This window comes from Geotrypetes seraphini, chromosome 2 (genome assembly GCF_902459505.1).
Source record: "Geotrypetes seraphini chromosome 2, aGeoSer1.1, whole genome shotgun sequence".
NCBI classification, from domain to species: Eukaryota; Metazoa; Chordata; class Amphibia; order Gymnophiona; family Dermophiidae; genus Geotrypetes; species Geotrypetes seraphini.
The window spans coordinates 256929695-256952481 of NC_047085.1; the positions used below are offsets into that span (position 1 = coordinate 256929695).

Consider the following 22787-nt stretch of genomic DNA (forward strand, 5'->3'; position numbering starts at 1 on the left):
TTCCCTAAGCGAGGGAAAAGTTCCTCCAGTGCCCCCGTCCAATGTTATTCCGCTCCACAAAAAGGGCAGGTCAGAGGCTGAAAACTATAGACCGGTGAGTCTCACATCAATAGTGAGTAAACTCATGGAGAAGTTGATCAAGAACAGATTGGACACATTTCTGGATGATGAAAGATTAAGGGATCCCCCCATGGCTTTACAAAGGGAAGGTATTGTCAATCCAACTTGATAAGCTTTTTTGACTGGGTAACAAAAAACTGGATGAGGGTGAGTCCCTGGATATCGTGTATTTAGACTTTAGCAAGGCTTTTGATAGTGTTCCACACTGTAGGTTATTGAACAAGATGAACTCGTTAGGACTAGGAAAAACACTGACAGCATGGGTACAGGACTGGCTCAGCGGCAGACTCCAAAAAGTAATGGTGAACGGTATTCCCTCAAAAATGACCAGTGGTGTCCCACAGGGTTCGGTCTTGGGCCCGATGCTATTCAATATCTTTGTTCGGGATCTAACTCAGGGACTTCGAGACAAAATTACATTATTTGCTGATGATGCTAAACTATGTAACATTGTGGGCAGAGCAACAGAACCTGATAATGCGACCAGGCCCTGCTTATGTTAGAACAATGGTCAAGTACTTGGCAGCTAAACTTTAATGCCAAAAAATGTAAAGTAATGCACCTTGGGAGCAGAAACCTATGCAGAACATACACCTTGAACGGTGAAATCTTAGCAAGAACCACTGCAGAAAGGGACTTGGGAGTTCTCATCCGGGAAGATATGAAAGCTGCCAACCAGATGAAGAAAGCTTCAGCAAAGGCAAGACAAATGCTGGGTTGCATCAGAAGTAGCTTTATCAGCCGAAAGCCTGAAGTCATACTACCGTTGTACAGATCCATGGTGAGACCTCACCTGGAGTACTGTGTCCAGTTTTGGAGGCCACATTATCAAAAGGATGTGAAGAGAATGGAGTCGATCCAGAGAATGGCCACTAGGATGGTCTCAGGACTTAAGGACATCCAATATGAAGAACGTCTCACCAGATTGCGCTTATATTCTCTCGAGGAGCGCAGAGAAAGGGGGGATATGATAAAGATATTCAAATACATCACGGGTCGCATTGAAGTGGAGGAAGAAATATTTTTTCTTACGGGTCCCACTGCAACAAGAGGGCATCCGCTAAGGGGGGAAGATTTCATGCTGACACCAGGAAGTACTTCTTCACCGAGCGAGTGATTGATCGATGGAATAAACTTCCACGCCAGGTGGTCGAGGCTAGTAGCGTGCTCAACTTCAAAAATCGATGGGACAAACAGGTGGGGGTTCTACAGGGTTATGCATAAAATATGGGTAATCCAGGAATGGAGGGGTCTTGAGTGGGCAGACTTGTTGGGCCGCCAGCCCTCTTCTGCCCTCATACTCTATATTTATGTTTCTATGTTAGTACTGTTTTAAATTACTTTTCAAAATAATAGATTATGCTGAAGCAAATAATGGAGGAAATTTTGAGCCTGAAAGACATCCTCCGATCGGAGGTGGCTAGTTTCGGGCGGCACAGATGGGGAAATCACCTGAGGAGGTTGCTGTTTTAACACAGAGGTAGGTGTGCAGTCAATGAAATAGCTTGATGTGTGTTACAATGTAATCAAGCCCGGAAGCATACTCTGAGGATCCTGGGCCTTCGAGAAGGAGCAGAGGGTTAAGAACCAGCTAAGGTTTAGAAAAAAATGTTGGTATGGTGACTGAGCGCCCCTTCGAATTGGAGTCTGCTCATAGGTTTCCTGCAACACATGTGGCTTCTCGGTATCCACGGCCGTTTTGCGTTATTTCCGTGTATTGGAAGTTTTACATTTGGATAAATTGAAGTCTCCGCTTTTTTTGGGGGGGGGGCCAGAAACTCATGATTTTTCTGGATTTGGCAAAGGCGGAGGAACAAATTCCTGTTATTGCGGGACCATATGAGGAACTTAGGGGCACGGTATGGACTGCTGTTCCCTGCAAAACTGAGACTGACCCCCCCCCCCTTTACCACCACCAGGACCTTTGAAGATCCTCTCGCCACCCCATTGCCCTTCGGCACAACTTGCGCAGTCAGTGCGTCTCCCTCCCTCCCCCTTACCTTCTTGGAGCATTTTAAGATTTTTTTCAGAGAACTTGCTGAAAGCCGCCAGAGCCTACGTGCATCACATGTTGTGTGGGCGGAAGCTTCTCCTCTGTCATACCTTTCCCCCTCCACCGTTTTGGCGGGTTACCCGCGGGTAACATCCACCGTGTCATTCTCTAGTCGGGAGGTGTCACACGCAGGCTAGAGTGGGAGGACAGCCTGCATAATGGTAGAGCGGAAGGACAGAGTCCTCCTCCCCCGGGACAAGGTCGCTGCACGAGCAGAAAGCATCAGCATCGAAGTAAGTCTATTATTGGTAGGAGTAGTATTGTTACATAAGAACATAAGAATTTCCGCTGCTGGGTCAGACCAGTGGTCCATTGTGTCCAGCAATCCGCTCCCGCGGCGGCCCGTAGATCAAAGACCAGTGCCCTGACTGAATCTAGCCTTACCTGCGTACTTTCTGGTTCAGCAGGAACTTATTTAACTTTGTCTTGCATCCCTGGAGGGTGTTTTCCCCTATAACAGCCTCCAGAAGAGCGTTCCAGTTTTCCACCACTCTCTAGGTGGAGAAGAACTTCCTTACGTTTGTACGGAATCTATCCCCTTTCAACTTTAGAGTGCCTTCTCGTTCTTGGAGATGGTGAACAACCTGTCTTTATCTACAAAGTATATTCCCTTCATTATCTTGAACGTTTCAATCATGTCCCCTCTCAGTCTCCTATTTTCAAGGGAGAAGAGGCCCAGTTTCTCTAATCTCTCACTGTACGGCAATTCCTCCAACCCCTTAACCATTTTAGTTGCTCATCTCTGGACCCTTTCGAGTAGTACTGTGTCCTTTTTTTAAGTACGGCGATCAGTGCTGGTCGCAGTATTCCAGGTTGGGGCGTACCATGGCCCGGTACATCGACATGATAACCTTTTCCGATCTGTTCGTGATCCCCTTCTTAATCATTCTGTTCGCCCTTTTTGCCGCCACCGCACATTGCGCGGACGGCTTCATCGACTTCTCAGAGAAGAACACAGTCCCAGAGTCAGAAGCCAAGCAGGATCCTTTGCTGCAGAGAGGAAGTGAAGTGGCGGTGAAAATGTCAGAGAAGTGGGCAGGCTTATGCTAATGCAGAGGAACGATCTGACACGCAAAGAGGCAAAACAAGTAAGAAAATTCCGTCTGGAAGGAGCATATAGCCTGTTTTGATCGGACTTATTTGAAAAAGGATCTGTGTTTAAAAACTGTAAAAACTTAATGGTATTATGGGGAAGAAGAAGGATTCAAAGTCTTTCTCCTGAGTAGTTGCTTGGCGCTGGTGCCTTAGACTGTGAACTTTCTCTCCCTGACTTAGAAAGAGAAGAGGAAGAGAGGGCTGCTCACTATGAGCAATCTGCAGCATCGCTTCTCGGCCTTTTGGCTAAGATCAAGTGTAGTATCTGTTCTTATCAGTTTAATATCTGATATGTCCCTTATCTAGGGATGATATATTAAATTGATTTTTGGAATAGGGAGATGGAATAGGAGCTTGCTTCATCCACTCCACGCATCAACCTGGTATTGCAGTATCTCCAGGAATGGTGCACCTCCCTTTGGGGAAAATGTCATAGTTTAAAAGAAATAGATAAAAGCATGGGGGACCTTTCTCTCATTTCCTTTGTGCTCTCACAGATCCTCCACTGCATTTATCCTTCTTTCTCTTGCGTCCAAGGCCATTCTTCCTGTCCCTATATTCCACCCCCACCCAGCTTCTTTTCCTCTTTTACCCTTTCTCTTGTACCCCACCCCAAAGCAGTACCCCTTCCTTCTCTCTGGGAATCCGCCCTGCGCCCAGCTTTCGCCATTCTGCATGCTCATGATTTTATTTCAAAAAAAGATCGCTTCTCGGCCTTTTAGCTAAGATCAAGTAACCCATGGGGGGAGGAATGCTGGCTTAGGCCTAACCCCCAGTAATGCTTGCTTAGCTGAGGTCGAGTGGAGGATCGGGTCGTGGAGGTTGGCTCTAGCTGGAGTGGAGGTGATCATGGCGGTCAATCGGATGCGCCGGAATGCTGCTTGTTTCGAAATGAGAGGAGAGCTTGACCATGGAGCGCTTGCTGTTCAGCCGTTTGGTGCTGCAGAAGGAGCTTGGATTTGAACCACGTCAGCTGGATTATCTGTTTGCCTTTCCTGGTGGAAAAAAGTTTGAAGTTGTCTTCACGACATTCCAAGCGTTGGAGACTTGTGTGACCCGGTTGAAGAGTAAGCCAGAGAGTAAGGTGTTGAAGAACTTTGTTTTTACACCTTTAACTCGCCCTGAGCAACGGGTGGTGACTGTTCTCATGTATAGCGAATTGGTACGTTATGAGGATGTGGCTACCTGGCTTGCGGCAGTTTTGTCAAGTGATTCATGGTTCTGATGTGCGAGATGAAGATGGAGTGAAGAGTGGGGCACGAAAGTTCCAAGTACAATTACGGTACGATCAGGAAGCAAAGGACTGGTTTCATATACCGTGTCGGATCCAGATTGGTGCCTGTCAGGGACATGTGTTTTACGTGGGCCAGCCCAAGACTTGTCGAAGGTGTGGTGGAGAGGGTCACTTTGCTAGGGACTGTGACCGGGACTATTGTGGTAATTGCGGTACGGTAGGGCACTCATCGCTCGATTGTACTGTCGAAAGGAAATGTAACCTGTGTAGGGAAATTGGGCATGTTTTTAAAAATTGCCCGTATTCCTACGCTAATCGGGCGAAGCAGAGTAGGGAGCAGCCCTGGAAGAGCCCTGAGAAGAATACCGTTGAATCAGTGCTTCCGGAAGGGGTGATACAGCTTTCAGCTGCTCCTGGGGAGGGGGCGGTGATTGGCGTGGCCTCGCAGCAGCCGGTGCAAGTTGGGACTTGTGAGCTGAATGCAGAGGCGATAGTAGTAGCCACAAGGAGTGTGGTGGTGGTGGGTCGGGAGGTGGGGGGGATGGGGATGGTAATGGGGGAGGGGCACAGCTGGATCAGACGGGTGGTTCGCTGCCTGTGCAGGACCCTCCTGAGGAGAGCCAACATAGTGTGGGTGATCCGTTGCCGGAGCTGCTGGAAATACCTTCAGATTGGTCGATAGATATTGGGACACCTGAAAGTGGGAGTGGGGCTGACTCACAGGAGGATTCTGGGGTTTCCACGATGGATTCTGCTACTTGTCTTAAGCGGAAGGAAGTGGATGAGGGCCCTCTAGTTACTTCTAAACAGGCTTTTTTGGAACCCACTGCTGTGTGTCAATTTCAGGCCCTGACTGGAATGGGTGTGGAAGGGAGGGAAAGGGTTAAGAATAAGAAAAAGAAGAAATGAGGGCTGGTGGTGTTATGAGTGTGGTGAGGGTTGGTTTTCTTTCTTTGATGCTTCAAGTGTGTTCTTTGAATGTTAGAAGTGTTAAAGATAAAGATAGATGTGGGAAGGTGCTGCAATATTTGCAGGATACAGGGTGTGATCTCTGCTTTTTGCAGGAGTGTGGGATCCCGGCCACTGTTATGGACCAAGAGATGGTGGCCAGATGGGGGCGGGGATGGTCTGTGTGGTCGGGGGATAATGGTACCAAGTGTTCTGGAATGGGGATAGTGGCGTGATCGACAGAGTTTGTGATTGAGAGGACAGTTGAGTGTGTGAAAGGGAGGGTCCTGTGTGTGGATGGTAGTTGGAGGTCTACAGCGGTGAGATTGTTGACCATGTATGGTCCTACTAGTGTGCATGATCGCTTGGAAGTTTTTGAGCAGATTGAGCAGTTGTTGCTTACGCACAGGGTGGTGGTGATGGCTGAGAATTTTAATGCAGTGTTGGCTAAAGAGGATAGGGTATCCGGGGCACCAGGGGGGTTGGATAGGAGTTCTCGTAAGTTGCAGGATCTCGTGGGGGATGTGGGGTTGGTGGACGTGTTTAAACACCTTTGCCACTCGGCGCCAGGTTTCACGTGGTTTAGTGAAGGTAGGGGTGTGGGGTCAAGGATTGATTATGTGTTTGTGTCTCCGTTAGTAAGGCCTAAGGGGCAGGGCTGACGCCTGTGTGGTTTTCAGATCATCAATTGTTAAATGTGAATTTGGAAGTGTCTGGGGCTGTGGAGGTTGGTAGGGTGTGGTGGAAACTGAATGTGAGTATATTGCAAGATAAGAGGGTGCGGGATCTGTATGAGCGGCGGTTTCGGGACTGGTGTACCCTGCAGGACCTTTTTCCTACATTAGGGGACTGGTGGGAGGATGTGAAGTAGAAATCAGGGGGGTTTTTTCAACGCCAGAGTAGATTAAGTGTTAGGAGGGCGATGGAAAAGGATGAAGCCACTTTGCAACAGTTGTATGGGTTACTGGCGGCGGGATTTGGAGTGCAGACAGAAGTTGGAGAGGTTAAACAACGGTTGAGGGATAGGTATGAGGAGAGGTGTCGGTCTGTGATGTTCAGGGCTCGGGTGCAATATATTGAGGAGCATGAACGCTGCACTCGATATTTTTTTCGTAAGGCGAGGGAGAGAACCTCTCTTGTTTCGGGATTGTTGGATGATAAGGGAGTGGAACAAAAGGGGAGGGGGGAACTTCAGACAATTGCATTACGGGTTTTTTCTAATTTGAATGCGTGTAGGGATTGGGAGATGGGGGTGGCTCAGGAGTATTTGGGGTATTTGGAGGGGGAGTTTCGGCAGGAGGAGGGTGAGTGCTTGGGAAGGGAGCTGGAGGAGGAGGAATTTGACCGAGCCTTTCAATCCTTGAATGGAGGTAAAGTACCTGGTTTGGATGGTTTGCCAGTTGAGTTTTATAGAGAGTTTTGGCCTTGTTTGCGAGGAGTGTTGTTGGGTGTTTTTAGGGAGAGCTTGGCTGGAGGGCAGTTACCGCCCTCTTTCAAGGAGGGGCTAATTGTGTTGATTAAAAAGAAGGGTGATTTGCGGAGAATGGAAAACTGGCGCCCGATTACTCTTTTGAACATAGATTATAAGCTGTTGGCTAAGTGTTTGTTTTTTCGCTTACAGGGGGTGGTGGATAGACTGGTAGGGCCAGCTCAGACTTGTGGCATTCCAGGTCGTCAGATTGTGGACAACCAGGCCTTGGTTCGAGATGTTCATCCTGTATTGTGAGGAGCGCTCGCAGCCGGTCTGTGTTGTCTCCCTTGATCAGGAGAAGGCATACGATAGGGTTAATAGGGATTTCCTTTGGGCAGTTATGGGGAAGATGGGGTTGGGCAGTTCCTTCATTGGGTGGATGAAGACCTTACTGTTAGGAGTTCATAGTCAGATTTTGATAAATGGGTTTGTCTCAGTGCAGATTGGGGTGGAGTCGGGGGTGAGGCAGGGTTGTCCGCTTTCCCCCTTGTTGTATGTATTAGCTATAGAACTGTTTGCAGCTGCTGTTCGGAAGGAGCGGCGGATTCGGGGACTGCCTCTTCCGGGGGGAGGGGGATTGGAGGCCCGTATTATGTTATACATGGATGATATTACGGTGTTTTGTAGGGATAACGATTCTTTGAAGTGGATGGGGTGGCATTGCAGTAGATTTGCTAAGGCTTCCTCGTCCAAGATAAATATGGGGAAGAGTGAGTGTTTTTACTTGAACTGGAGGTGTGGGTTGGTGGATTGGGGTTTGAGGGTGGTTCCAGAGGGGATTCGGGTTTTGGGGTTGTTTTTTGGGAAATCAATGGTTAGCTTGAATTGGCAGCAGGCGGTGGAGCGCCTACAAGGCAGGATTCGTTTTTGGCAGTCCAGGAAGTTGACCTTGTCAGGCCGCATCTTTGTGGTCATGAATGAGCTTTTGCCTTCGGTGCAGCATATATTCCCAGTTTTTCCTATTGGGAGAGTATATCTTCGAGTGTTGAATCGTTTGATGTTTTGTTTTGTTTGGGGGTCAAAGATGGAGCGCCTGAAACGGGAGGTGATGTGCAGCCCGCCGAAATGGGAGGGGAGGGGTGTCCCTGATTTGGAGTTTAAATTCTTGGGTATGTTTGTGTCTGTCTGTGTGAAAGCGGTGATGGAGGGTAAGTGTGAGGATAGGTTGTGGACCTTTTTTGCGAGGTTGTACCTCCAGAGGTTTGTGTGTCGTCAGTGGCGACTGCAGTGGCAGCATACTGTTCCTCATGCAGATTCCTGTCCTTATGTGTATCAGGTGGTAAAAGATTGGATTCATCGCTTTAGTTTGGGGGATTTGCCTGTGGCGGGCTTATCGGGAAAGGGGATTGAAACGGCTCTTTTGGCAGGTAAATTGAAATTGTCCCCAATTGGGAAATTGAATGAGGTTGCTTGCAGAAAGGTGTGGAAGAAGGTCAATGCGAAATACCTTTTGAACCTTGCCTGGAATGATGTTCATGCGTGTCTGCTGACAAGGACATTTTTATTCAAGCGGAGAATGGTTGCCACGATGGAGTGCGTATGGGACGGATGTAGGGGTGAGGAGTCCCCTGCTCATCTCTTTTGGCACTGTGGTGTTGCACAAGATGTGTGGCGGAAGACAGCTTCATGGAGAAGAGCACTGAATCCAGATGTCGTGTTGTCAGCGGAAGGGGTGTTGTGGGGCCAGTTTGCCTCTCGGAGGTCAGAGCAACGTCTCTGGATTGGTGTTAACTGTTTTAAGGATGCCTTGTGGAGGGCACGGTGCCTGAAGCTGTGGAAGTCGGTAACATTGGATACTGCCATGATTTGTCAGCTCGGAAGACGTCTTCTGTTTGCCTATGTGGTGCGTGAAGGACAGAGCTCGTCTATGACGGCGGCATATGCTGGTTGGTGTTGGCCTTTATTGCAGGCGTGGACTAGATAATAGCCTGGGAATGATTGTGGTTCCCGGGAGCTTGTCCTGTCCCCTTTGCCGATTGGTTGTTGAGGTTGGGGTGGGGTTGGATTTTTTTTGACAGAGGATTTAGGGATTGTTTTTGTTGGTGGGGTCATTGTGCATGGCTTTTGAATTGTGCATTGATTGTGTATTTGTGTGTGGTGTTATTTTTGTCTTGCTGTATATTGGTGTTGATAATAAATTTTTCTAGAAAGTATCTGTTCTTATCAGTTTAATATCTGATATGTCCCTTATCTAGGGATGATATATTAAATTGATTTTTGGAATAGGGAGATGGAATAGGAGCTTGCTTCATCCACTCCACGCATCAACCTGGTATTGCAGTATTTCCAGGAATGGTGCTACCCCTTTCCCCATTAAACCAGTATAAAAGCAGTTATTTTTAGCTTTTTTTGTGTGTATTTATTTCTGTTTATAAATTGTATGCAAGGGGCTGATAACAATAAGTTGTTTCTCTTCAATGTGTTGAGGTTGACAGTACACCCACGGGGACCCCTCTCCAGGCCCACGGGGATGGACTCAGCATTCATATCCCGAGGTGTACCTAATTTCCGGTTCGGTGCCCCACTGAGCTCCCGACGAATCAGCAGCAACAGTCTCTGTCATGTAGGCAGTGAGCTCAGCATGTGACAGACTGTTGCTGCTGATTCGTCGGGAATAGAGAATGACACGGGGAAAAAAATCTGTCCCCGTCACTGCCCCGTCACCGGACCACCGTCCCCTTCACCGCCCCGTCCCCGTCTCCGCAACATCCACCCTTCCTAATGAAACTAGGTGAGCTGGGGGAGGGGACCCACTCTCACTCAAGTTGAGTAAGTATCCCGGAGGTAAGTAACCGTGCGAATACTAATGGGGACAGAGGGAGGGAGGAAGGTAGAGCGAGAGACTCGGACTTAGTATATGAGGTAAACATTCAAGTCGGTAGAGAGGGAGACAGAGGGAGAGATGGAAACTCCATCTTGGGGCCAAGAGGGATAAAAAATCGCATGGACAGGGGGTCAAAGGGGAGAAGTCTCACGGACACTGATGGTAACAGAGGCAATAGTAAGAATGACAAAGGCAAAATTGAAGGCATGACGAAGGGGGAAACGGCAAGAATGAAGGGGACGCTGAAGGAGATAAAGGCAATAGCAAGAATGACAAAGGCAAAATCAAAGGCAAGAATGAAGGGGATGAAGGAAAGATTGAGGGGGACAAAGGCAAGAAGGAAGGGGACAAACTATCTCAGTCAGAAAAAACTTCATGCAAAAAGATAGAATGGACAGCCATGTGTGCTAACGCCCGTAGCTTGGGCAACAAAATACTGGAACTGGAAACGGAAATGAGAAACGCCAACCTTGATGTAGTGGCGATAAAAGAAACGTGGTTCTCGGAGTTCCACGGATGGGATATGGTCATACCAGGCTATAATCAAAAAACAGCAAGGGAATATATTTATCCAAGGTGATATTTAAAAATCACTGTTGTACTAATCACCTTTGTTTTACTTCAAGCTCTAATTTCAACACACAGCTGATGTGGTTAAGTGAACACTCAGACCCGCAGCTGAGGTCCGGTGAAACAAGTTCACGGAGCAGCTGTTAAGGAGACCATCATAGTTGTTCACAGTCTCCTCCACCAGACAAAGACTAAATAACAACAATAACTTGAAAGAAAATAAAATGATAAATGTAACAACAACTTAACTTTGAATGGTGTAGATGAAACACAAAACTGCTCCGGGCTCTTCCATTTATTCACAATACCGACCCCCCAACCTAGGTTTCACCCGCTGGCTTCTTCAGGAGGGGTACTACAATTACAAGATGACTCAAATCAACACTACACCACACAGCTTGCTAACTTAATAAACACTACATTTTGAAATACTCAATGTACACTCTCTCTCTGCAACTTACCGGCACAGACACTCCATACTGCACACACACGCACTGCTGACAAGAGAAACTTCCCAGCAGGCCACGCTTTAAATACACTCCCCTTTTACTACCTACTACGTCATCACTCCTTACATCATGAGTGAAAGATTATAATTGAAACCATTCAATATCATTATTTAATCCTGCGGGGGCCAGGGTATGCCATTGAAATATAAACTTCTGCTCTAAATAAAGAAGATGTTGAATAATATTTCCAGATTCTTTATAAGCACACATAAGAACAGTGTATTGTAATTCCTCAATGGAGTGCTGTTGTTCAATCCAATGGCTCACCAGGGGGGCAGTGACACGTTTGCATCTTATATTGCTCAAATGTTCGGCAATGCGAATTTTAATAGCACGCCGAGTATGTCCTATGTAATATAGCCTACAAGGGCAAATAATGCAATATATTACTGCAGATGACAAACAATTAGTGCCTGTTCTTAGATAGAATTTCTTGCCCCCTGTTTGAGGAATTACCACTTGGTCAGTGTTGAGGACATGAGGGCAATATACACACTGATGACAACGTACGTGAGGACCCTCTCTATTCTGTTGGACAGGGTCACGATGTTTCAAAATCTGACCTAAATTCCGGCCCCTAGTGTGGGCAAATAAAGGGCTGTCATTCAAGCTCTTATGTACCTGCAGCACTGGCCAGTGTTTCAGAATGATTTTTCTAATTTGTTGACTTCGATTGGAATAAGGCAATACACATACCACGGCCCCACTGTTCTCCCTTTGTTGGGGATGAAATAACCACTCCCGCTGACAGTTGCGGGCTATGTTCCATGCCCGTTTAACTACCCGGGGAGGGTAACCTCTCTCCATGAACTTTGTGTATAAAAGCGTGGCCTGCTGTTAGAAATCCCACTCGTCAGAACAGATCCTCCGCAACCTTAAAAATTGTCCCACCGGGATACTGTCCCTGAGGGGTTTTGGATGGTGACTATGATAGAGTAGTATCATAACACACTTGAGAGTTGATCTGGGATTTTACTACTTGGATATCCAAAAAGGATACCCTATCACTACTTACTTCATGAGTAAGAGTTATATTAGGATCTGCCTGATTCAACTCATTTAGGAATTCCTCCAATTCGTCACACTCCCCATTCCACAAAAAGAAGATATCGTCTATATACCTTCTCCATAGACCAACTTTACTAAACCATCTAGAAGTATAGACATGTTTGTCTTCAAATTCAGACATATAGAGGCAGGCGACGGACGGGGCCACCGTGGCCCCCATAGCCACCCCCATACCAGGCTATAACCTACTCCGTTGAGACAGAGAGGGAAAATCAGGCAGAGGAGTAGCTCTGTACATTAGAGATGACATCAAAGTCACTAAAATCACAGACATCAAGTATACGGGAGAGTCCCTCTGGATGAACCTTGCCAGGGGCAATAACAAATGCCTATATCTTAGTGTTGTATACAGACCACCAAGACAAAAGGAGGATGCAGACGACGAACTAATGGATGACATTGAGACCATCACACTGCGTGGAGATACAGTGCTGGTGGGAGGCTTTAATATGCCCGATGTGGACTGGAACAAACCTTGCGCTACAACCAGCGGCAGCATGAGGCTACTTGCCTCCATGCAAGGAGCACACCTCAAGCAGATGGTAGTGGAACCCACCAGGGACCAGGCAATCCTGGACCTGTTGCTCACCAACAGAGACAGTGTCACAAAGGTATCGGTGGAGGACACCTTGGCATCCAGCGACCACAACATGGTTTGATTCCACCTCAAGAAAGGATCCACTAGGCCAAACACATCAACTAAGGTCCTAAATTTTAAAGGAACTAACTTTCAGGGCATGGGGGACTACGTCTACAGAGTGCTGCAGAGCCAAAACACAACAAACAATGTAGAGGAACTATGGTCGACTCTGAAATCTACCCTGCAAGGAGCAACCAACATATACATCAAAACCGAGACCAAACAACGCAGAAAAAATAGACCACAGTGGTTCTCCGCGGAGATCTCCAAACTAGTAAGACAAAAGAAAAAAGCTTTCGTGAACTACAAACTATCACAACGACCGGAAGCTAAAGAAACCTATCTGGCCAGTTCCAGAAAACTTAAAACTACAATCAGAGAAGCCAAACTCCGAATGGAAGAAAACATAGCTAAGCAGGTAAAGAAAGGAGAGAAAGCCTTTTTTAAATATGTCAGCGACAGGAAGAAGAACACAAGCAGTATTGGGCGCCTAAAGAAAACTGATGGCAACTTTACAGACTCGGACGCAGACAAAGCAGAACTACTCAACAACTACTTCTGTTCAGTCTTCACCTGCGAAGCACCAGGATCCGGTCCTCAGTTACAGGTAAAGGGGAATTTGGAGGACCTTTTCCGGGACATGAAATTTACTGCGAACGAGGTCTACCAAGAATTATCAAAATTAAAAGTAAACAAAGCTATGGGCCCTGACGATCTAAACCCTAGAGTACTTCGAGAACTGAGTGACAGAGCCATTAGCTGTGCTCTTCAATCTTTCCCTAAGCGAGGGAAAAGTTCCTCCAGTGCCCCCGTCCAATGTTATTCCGCTCCACAAAAAGGGCAGGTCAGAGGCTGAAAACTATAGACCGGTGAGTCTCACATCAATAGTGAGTAAACTCATGGAGAAGTTGATCAAGAACAGATTGGACACATTTCTGGATGATGAAAGATTAAGGGATCCCCCCATGGCTTTACAAAGGGAAGGTATTGTCAATCCAACTTGATAAGCTTTTTTGACTGGGTAACAAAAAACTGGATGAGGGTGAGTCCCTGGATATCGTGTATTTAGACTTTAGCAAGGCTTTTGATAGTGTTCCACACTGTAGGTTATTGAACAAGATGAACTCGTTAGGACTAGGAAAAACACTGACAGCATGGGTACAGGACTGGCTCAGCGGCAGACTCCAAAAAGTAATGGTGAACGGTATTCCCTCAAAAATGACCAGTGGTGTCCCACAGGGTTCGGTCTTGGGCCCGATGCTATTCAATATCTTTGTTCGGGATCTAACTCAGGGACTTCGAGACAAAATTACATTATTTGCTGATGATGCTAAACTATGTAACATTGTGGGCAGAGCAACAGAACCTGATAATGCGACCAGGCCCTGCTTATGTTAGAACAATGGTCAAGTACTTGGCAGCTAAACTTTAATGCCAAAAAATGTAAAGTAATGCACCTTGGGAGCAGAAACCTATGCAGAACATACACCTTGAACGGTGAAATCTTAGCAAGAACCACTGCAGAAAGGGACTTGGGAGTTCTCATCCGGGAAGATATGAAAGCTGCCAACCAGATGAAGAAAGCTTCAGCAAAGGCAAGACAAATGCTGGGTTGCATCAGAAGTAGCTTTATCAGCCGAAAGCCTGAAGTCATACTACCGTTGTACAGATCCATGGTGAGACCTCACCTGGAGTACTGTGTCCAGTTTTGGAGGCCACATTATCAAAAGGATGTGAAGAGAATGGAGTCGATCCAGAGAATGGCCACTAGGATGGTCTCAGGACTTAAGGACATCCAATATGAAGAACGTCTCACCAGATTGCGCTTATATTCTCTCGAGGAGCGCAGAGAAAGGGGGGATATGATAAAGATATTCAAATACATCACGGGTCGCATTGAAGTGGAGGAAGAAATATTTTTTCTTACGGGTCCCACTGCAACAAGAGGGCATCCGCTAAGGGGGGAAGATTTCATGCTGACACCAGGAAGTACTTCTTCACCGAGCGAGTGATTGATCGATGGAATAAACTTCCACGCCAGGTGGTCGAGGCTAGTAGCGTGCTCAACTTCAAAAATCGATGGGACAAACAGGTGGGGGTTCTACAGGGTTATGCATAAAATATGGGTAATCCAGGAATGGAGGGGTCTTGAGTGGGCAGACTTGTTGGGCCGCCAGCCCTCTTCTGCCCTCATACTCTATATTTATGTTTCTATGTTAGTACTGTTTTAAATTACTTTTCAAAATAATAGATTATGCTGAAGCAAATAATGGAGGAAATTTTGAGCCTGAAAGACATCCTCCGATCGGAGGTGGCTAGTTTCGGGCGGCACAGATGGGGAAATCACCTGAGGAGGTTGCTGTTTTAACACAGAGGTAGGTGTGCAGTCAATGAAATAGCTTGATGTGTGTTACAATGTAATCAAGCCCGGAAGCATACTCTGAGGATCCTGGGCCTTCGAGAAGGAGCAGAGGGTTAAGAACCAGCTAAGGTTTAGAAAAAAATGTTGGTATGGTGACTGAGCGCCCCTTCGAATTGGAGTCTGCTCATAGGTTTCCTGCAACACATGTGGCTTCTCGGTATCCACGGCCGTTTTGCGTTATTTCCGTGTATTGGAAGTTTTACATTTGGATAAATTGAAGTCTCCGCTTTTTTGGGGGGGGGGGCCAGAAACTCATGATTTTTCTGGATTTGGCAAAGGCGGAGGAACAAATTCCTGTTATTGCGGGACCATATGAGGAACTTAGGGGCACGGTATGGACTGCTGTTCCCTGCAAAACTGAGACTGACCCCCCCCCCCTTTACCACCACCAGGACCTTTGAAGATCCTCTCGCCACCCCATTGCCCTTCGGCACAACTTGCGCAGTCAGTGCGTCTCCCTCCCTCCCCCTTACCTTCTTGGAGCATTTTAAGATTTTTTTCAGAGAACTTGCTGAAAGCCGCCAGAGCCTACGTGCATCACATGATGTGTGGGCGGAAGCTTCTCCTCTGTCATACCTTTCCCCCTCCACCGTTTTGGCGGGTTACCCGCGGGTAACATCCACCGTGTCATTCTCTAGTCGGGAGGTGTCACACGCAGGCTAGAGTGGGAGGACAGCCTGCATAATGGTAGAGCGGAAGGACAGAGTCCTCCTCCCCCGGGACAAGGTCGCTGCACGAGCAGAAAGCATCAGCATCGAAGTAAGTCTATTATTGGTAGGAGTAGTATTGTTACATAAGAACATAAGAATTTCCGCTGCTGGGTCAGACCAGTGGTCCATTGTGTCCAGCAATCCGCTCCCGCGGCGGCCCGTAGATCAAAGACCAGTGCCCTGACTGAATCTAGCCTTACCTGCGTACTTTCTGGTTCAGCAGGAACTTATTTAACTTTGTCTTGCATCCCTGGAGGGTGTTTTCCCCTATAACAGCCTCCAGAAGAGCGTTCCAGTTTTCCACCACTCTCTAGGTGGAGAAGAACTTCCTTACGTTTGTACGGAATCTATCCCCTTTCAACTTTAGAGTGCCTTCTCGTTCTTGGAGATGGTGAACAACCTGTCTTTATCTACAAAGTATATTCCCTTCATTATCTTGAACGTTTCAATCATGTCCCCTCTCAGTCTCCTATTTTCAAGGGAGAAGAGGCCCAGTTTCTCTAATCTCTCACTGTACGGCAATTCCTCCAACCCCTTAACCATTTTAGTTGCTCATCTCTGGACCCTTTCGAGTAGTACTGTGTCCTTTTTTTAAGTACGGCGATCAGTGCTGGTCGCAGTATTCCAGGTTGGGGCGTACCATGGCCCGGTACATCGACATGATAACCTTTTCCGATCTGTTCGTGATCCCCTTCTTAATCATTCTGTTCGCCCTTTTTGCCGCCACCGCACATTGCGCGGACGGCTTCATCGACTTCTCAGAGAAGAACACAGTCCCAGAGTCAGAAGCCAAGCAGGATCCTTTGCTGCAGAGAGGAAGTGAAGTGGCGGTGAAAATGTCAGAGAAGTGGGCAGGCTTATGCTAATGCTGAGGAACGATCTGACACGCAAAGAGGCAAAACAAGTAAGAAAATTCCGTCTGGAAGGAGCATATAGCCTGTTTTGATCGGACTTATTTGAAAAAGGATCTGTGTTTAAAAACTGTAAAACTTAATGGTATTATGGGGAAGAAGAAGGATTCAAAGTCTTTCTCCTGAGTAGTTGCTTGGCGCTGGTGCCTTAGACTGTGAACTTTCTCTCCCTGACTTAGAAAGAGAAGAGGAAGAGAGGGCTGCTCACTATGAGCAATCTGCAGCATCGCTTCTCGGCCTTTTGGCTAAGATCAAGTGTAGTATCTGTTCTTATCAGTTTAATATCTGATATGTCCCTTATCTAGGGATGATATATTAAATTGATTTTTGGAATAGGGAGATGGAATAGGAGCTTGCTTCATCCACTCCACGCATCAACCTGGTATTGCAGTATCTCCAGGAATGGTGCATTTGGGGAAAATGTCATAGTTTAAAAGAAATAGATAAAAGCATGGGGGACCTTTCTCTCATTTCCTTTGTGCTCTCACAGATCCTCCACTGCATTTATCCTTCTTTCTCTTGCGTCCAAGGCCATTCTTCCTGTCCCTATATTCCACCCCCACCCAGCTTCTTTTCCTCTTTTACCCTTTCTCTTGTACCCCACCCCAAAGCAGTACCCCTTCCTTCTCTCTGGGAATCCGCCCTGCGCCCAGCTTTCGCCATTCTGCATGCTCATGATTTTATTTCAAAAAAAGATCGCTTCTCGGCCTTTTAGCTAAGATCAAGTAACCCATGGGGGGAGGAATGCTGGCTTAGGCCTAACCCCCAGTAATGCTTGCTTAGCTGAGGTCGAGTGGAGGATCGGGTCGTGGAGGTTGGCTCTAGCTGGAGTGGAGGTGATCATGGCGGTCAATCGGATGCGCCGGAATGCTGCTTGTTTCGAAATGAGAGGAGAGCTGACCATGGAGCGCTTGCTGTTCAGCCGTTTGGTGTTGCAGAAGGAGCTTGGATTTGAACCACGTCAGCTGGATTATCTGTTTGCCTTTCCTGGTGGAAAAAAGTTTGAAGTTGTCTTCACGACATTCCAAGCGTTGGAGACTTGTGTGACCCGGTTGAAGAGTAAGCCAGAGAGTAAGGTGTTGAAGAACTTTGTTTTTACACCTTTAACTCGCCCTGAGCAACGGGTGGTGACTGTTCTCATGTATAGCGAATTGGTACGTTATGAGGATGTGGCTACCTGGTTGCGGCAGTTTTGTCAAGTGATTCATGGTTCTGATGTGCGAGATGAAGATGGAGTGAAGAGTGGGGCACGAAAGTTCCAAGTACAATTACGGTACGATCAGGAAGCAAAGGACTGGTTTCATATACCGTGTCGGATCCAGATTGGTGCCTGTCAGGGACATGTGTTTTACGTGGGCCAGCCCAAGACTTGTCGAAGGTGTGGTGGAGAGGGTCACTTTGCTAGGGACTGTGACCGGGACTATTGTGGTAATTGCGGTACGGTAGGGCACTCATCGCTCGATTGTACTGTCGAAAGGAAATGTAACCTGTGTAGGGAAATTGGGCATGTTTTTAAAAATTGCCCGTATTCCTACGCTAATCGGGCGAAGCAGAGTAGGGAGCAGCCCTGGAAGAGCCCTGAGAAGAATACCGTTGAATCGGTGCTTCCGGAGGGGGAGATACAGCTTTCAGCTGCTCCTGGGGAGGGGGCGGTGATTGGCGTGGCCTCGCAGCAGCCGGTGCAAGTTGGGACTTGTGAGCTGAATGCAGAGGCGATAGTAGTGGCCACAAGGAGTGTGGTGGTGGTGGGTCGGGAGGTGGGGGAGGGGGATGGGGGAGGGGCGCAGCTGGATCAGACGGGTGGTTCGCTGCCTGAGCAGGACCCTCCTGAGGAGAGCCAACATAGTGTGGGTGATCCGTTGCCGGAGCTGCTGGAAATACCTTCAGATTGGTCGATAGATATTGGGACACCTGAAAGTGGGAGTGGGGCTGACTCACAGGAGGATTCTGGGGTTTCCACGATGGATTCTGCTACTTGTCTTAAGCGGAAGGAAGTGGATGAGGGCCCTCTAGTTACTTCTAAACAGGCTTTTTTGGAACCCACTGCTGTGTGTCAATTTCAGGCCCTGACTGGAATGGGTGTGGAAGGGAGGGAAAGGGTTAAGAATAAGAAAAAGAAGAAATGAGGGCTGGTGGTGTTATGAGTGTGGTGAGGGTTGGTTCTCTTTCTTTGATGCTTCAAATGTGTTCTTTGAATGTTAGAAGTGTTAAAGATAAAGATAGATGTGGGAAGGTGCTGCAATATTTGCAGGATACAGGGTGTGATCTCTGCTTTTTGCAGGAGTGTGGGATCCCGGCCACTGTTATGGACCAAGAGATGGTGGCCAGATGGAGGCGGGGATGGTCTGTGTGGTCGGGGGATAATGGTACCAAGTGTTCTGGAATGGGGATAGTGGCGTGATCGACAGAGTTTGTGATTGAGAGGACAGTTGAGTGTGTGAAAGGGAGGGTCCTGTGTGTGGATGGTAGTTGGAGGTCTACAGCGGTGAGATTGTTGACCATGTATGGTCCTACTAGTGTGCATGATCGCTTGGAAGTTTTTGAGCAGATTGAGCAGTTGTTGCTTACGCACAGGGTGGTGGTGATGGCTGAGAATTTTAATGCAGTATTGGCTAAAGAGGATAGGGTATCCGGGGCACCAGGGGGGTTGGATAGGAGTTCTCGTAAGTTGCAGGATCTCGTGGGGGATGTGGGGTTGGTGGACGTGTTTAAACACCTTTGCCACTCGGCGCCAGGTTTCACGTGGTTTAGTGAAGGTAGGGGTGTGGGGTCAAGGATTGATTATGTGTTTGTGTCTCCGTTAGTAAGGCCTAAGGGGCAGGGCTGACGCCTGTGTGGTTTTCAGATCATCAATTGTTAAATGTGAATTTGGAAGTGTCTGGGGCTGTGGAGGTTGGTAGGGTGTGGTGGAAACTGAATGTGAGTATATTGCAAGATAAGAGGGTGCGGGATCTGTATGAGCGGCGGTTTCGGGACTGGTGTACCCTGCAGGACCTTTTTCCTACATTAGGGGACTGGTGGGAGGATGTGAAGTAGAAATCAGGGGGGTTTTTTTCAACGCCAGAGTATATTAAGTGTTAGGAGGGCGATGGAAAAGGATGAAGCCACTTTGCAACAGTTGTATGGGTTACTGGCGGCGGGATTTGGAGTGCAGACAGAAGTTGGAGAGGTTAAACAACGGTTGAGGGATAGGTATGAGGAGAGGTGTCGGTCTGTGATGTTCAGGGCTCGGGTGCAATATATTGAGGAGCATGAACGCTGCACTCGATATTTTTTTCGTAAGGCGAGGGAGAGAACCTCTCTTGTTTCGGGATTGTTGGATGATAAGGGAGTGGAACAAAAGGGGAGGGGGGAACTTCAGACAATTGCATTACGGGTTTTTTTCTAATTTGAATGCGTGTAGGGATTGGGAGATGGGGGTGGCTCAGGAGTATTTGGGGTATTTGGAGGGGGAGTTTCCGCAGGAGGAGGGTGAGTGCTTGGGAAGGGAGCTGGAGGAGGAGGAATTTGACCGAGCCTTTCAATCCTTGAATGGAGGTAAAGTACCTGGTTTGGATGGTTTGCCAGTTGAGTTTTATAGAGAGTTTTGGCCTTGTTTGCGAGGAGTGTTGTTGGGTGTTTTTAGGGAGAGCTTGGCTGGAGGGCAGTTACCGCCCTCTTTCAAGGAGGGGCTAATTGTGTTGATTAAAAAGAAGGGTGATTTGCGGAGAATGGAAAACTGGCGCCCGATTACTCTTTTGAACATAGATTATAAGCTGTTGGCTAAGTGTTTGTTTTTTCGCTTACAGGGGGTGGTGGATAGACTGGTAGGGCCAGCTCAGACTTGTGGCATTCCAGGTCGTCAGATTGTGGACAACCAGGCCTTGGTTCGAGATGTTCACCTGTATTGTGAGGAGCGCTCGCAGCCGGTCTGTGTTGTCTCCCTTGATCAGGAGAAGGCATACGATAGGGTTAATAGGGATTTCCTTTGGGCAGTTATGGGGAAGATGGGGTTGGGCAGTTCCTTCATTGGGTGGATGAAGACCTTACTGTTAGGAGTTCATAGTCAGATTTTGATAAATGGGTTTGTCTCAGTGCAGATTGGGGTGGAGTCGGGGGTGAGGCAGGGTTGTCCGCTTTCCCCCTTGTTGTATGTATTAGCTATAGAACTGTTTGCAGCTGCTGTTCGGAAGGAGCGGCGGATTCGGGGACTGCCTCTTCCGGGGGGAGGGGGATTGGAGGCCCGTATTATGTTATACATGGATGATATTACGGTGTTTTGTAGGGATAACGATTCTTTGAAGTGGATGGGGTGGCATTGCAGTAGATTTGCTAAGGCTTCCTCGTCCAAGATAAATATGGGGAAGAGTGAGTGTTTTTACTTGAACTGGAGGTGTGGGTTGGTGGATTGGGGTTTGAGGGTGGTTCCAGAGGGGATTCGGGTTTTGGGGTTGTTTTTTGGGAAATCAATGGTTAGCTTGAATTGGCAGCAGGCGGTGGAGCGCCTACAAGGCAGGATTCGTTTTTGGCAGTCCAGGAAGTTGACCTTGTCAGGCCGCATCTTTGTGGTCATGAATGAGCTTTTGCCTTCGGTGCAGCATATATTCCCAGTTTTTCCTATTGGGAGAGTATATCTTCGAGTGTTGAATCGTTTGATGTTTTGTTTTGTTTGGGGGTCAAAGATGGAGCGCCTGAAACGGGAGGTGATGTGCAGCCCGCCGAAATGGGAGGGGAGGGGTGTCCCTGATTTGGAGTTTAAATTCTTGGGTATGTTTGTGTCTGTCTGTGTGAAAGCGGTGATGGAGGGTAAGTGGGAGGATAGGTTGTGGACCTTTTTTGCGAGGTTGTACCTCCAGAGGTTTGTGTGTCGTCAGTGGCGACTGCAGTGGCAGCATACTGTTCCTCATGCAGATTCCTGTCCTTATGTGTATCAGGTGGTAAAAGATTGGATTCATCGCTTTAGTTTGGGGGATTTGCCTGTGGCGGGCTTATCGGGAAAGGGGATTGAAACGGCTCTTTTGGCAGGTAAATTGAAATTGTCCCCAATTGGGAAATTGAATGAGGTTGCTTGCAGAAAGGTGTGGAAGAAGGTCAATGCGAAATACCTTTTGAACCTTGCCTGGAATGATGTTCATGCGTGTCTGCTGACAAGGACATTTTTATTCAAGCGGAGAATGGTTGCCACGATGGAGTGCGTATGGGACGGATGTAGGGGTGAGGAGTCCCCTGCTCATCTCTTTTGGCACTGTGGTGTTGCACAAGATGTGTGGCGGAAGACAGCTTCATGGAGAAGAGCACTGAATCCAGATGTCGTGTTGTCAGCGGAAGGGGTGTTGTGGGGCCAGTTTGCCTCTCGGAGGTCAGAGCAACGTCTCTGGATTGGTGTTAACTGTTTTAAGGATGCCTTGTGGAGGGCACGGTGCCTGAAGCTGTGGAAGTCGGTAACATTGGATACTGCCATGATTTGTCAGCTCGGAAGACGTCTTCTGTTTGCCTATGTGGTGCGTGAAGGACAGAGCTCGTCTATGACGGCGGCATATGCTGGTTGGTGTTGGCCTTTATTGCAGGCGTGGACTAGATAATAGCCTGGGAATGATTGTGGTTCCCGGGAGCTTGTCCTGTCCCCTTTGCCGATTGGTTGTTGAGGTTGGGGTGGGGTTGGATTTTTTTTGACAGAGGATTTAGGGATTGTTTTTGTTGGTGGGGTCATTGTGCATGGCTTTTGAATTGTGCATTGATTGTGTATTTGTGTGTGGTGTTATTTTTGTCTTGCTGTATATTGGTGTTGATAATAAATTTTTCTAGAAAGTATCTGTTCTTATCAGTTTAATATCTGATATGTCCCTTATCTAGGGATGATATATTAAATTGATTTTTGGAATAGGGAGATGGAATAGGAGCTTGCTTCATCCACTCCACGCATCAACCTGGTATTGCAGTATTTCCAGGAATGGTGCTCCCCTTTCCCCATTAAACCAGTATAAAAGCAGTTATTTTTAGCTTTTTTTGTGTGTATTTATTTCTGTTTATAAATTGTATGCAAGGGGCTGATAACAATAAGTTGTTTCTCTTCAATGTGTTGAGGTTGACAGTACACCCACGGGGACCCCTCTCCAGGCCCACGGGGATGGACTCAGCATTCATATCCCGAGGTGTACCTAATTTCCGGTTCGGTGCCCCACTGAGCTCCCGACGAATCAGCAGCAACAGTCTCTGTCATGTAGGCAGTGAGC

At 47.5% G+C, this 22787-nt stretch overlaps 2 non-coding genes and 2 pseudogenes across 2 annotated transcripts; all 4 read left to right on the forward strand.

Annotated features, from left to right (window-relative positions):
- The first annotated feature begins 3494 nt into the window (after positions 1-3494).
- On the forward strand, positions 3495-3685 carry LOC117356072. Its single transcript, XR_004538537.1, has one exon. It is a non-coding gene; the product is annotated as a U2 spliceosomal RNA (small nuclear RNA).
- A 5369-nt stretch (positions 3686-9054) lies between these two features.
- On the forward strand, positions 9055-9227 carry LOC117356087 (annotated as a pseudogene).
- A 7573-nt stretch (positions 9228-16800) lies between these two features.
- On the forward strand, positions 16801-16991 carry LOC117356077. The gene has a single exon (XR_004538542.1). It is a non-coding gene; the product is annotated as a U2 spliceosomal RNA (small nuclear RNA).
- A 5354-nt stretch (positions 16992-22345) lies between these two features.
- On the forward strand, positions 22346-22518 carry LOC117356085 (annotated as a pseudogene).
- The last annotated feature ends 269 nt before the right edge of the window (positions 22519-22787 follow it).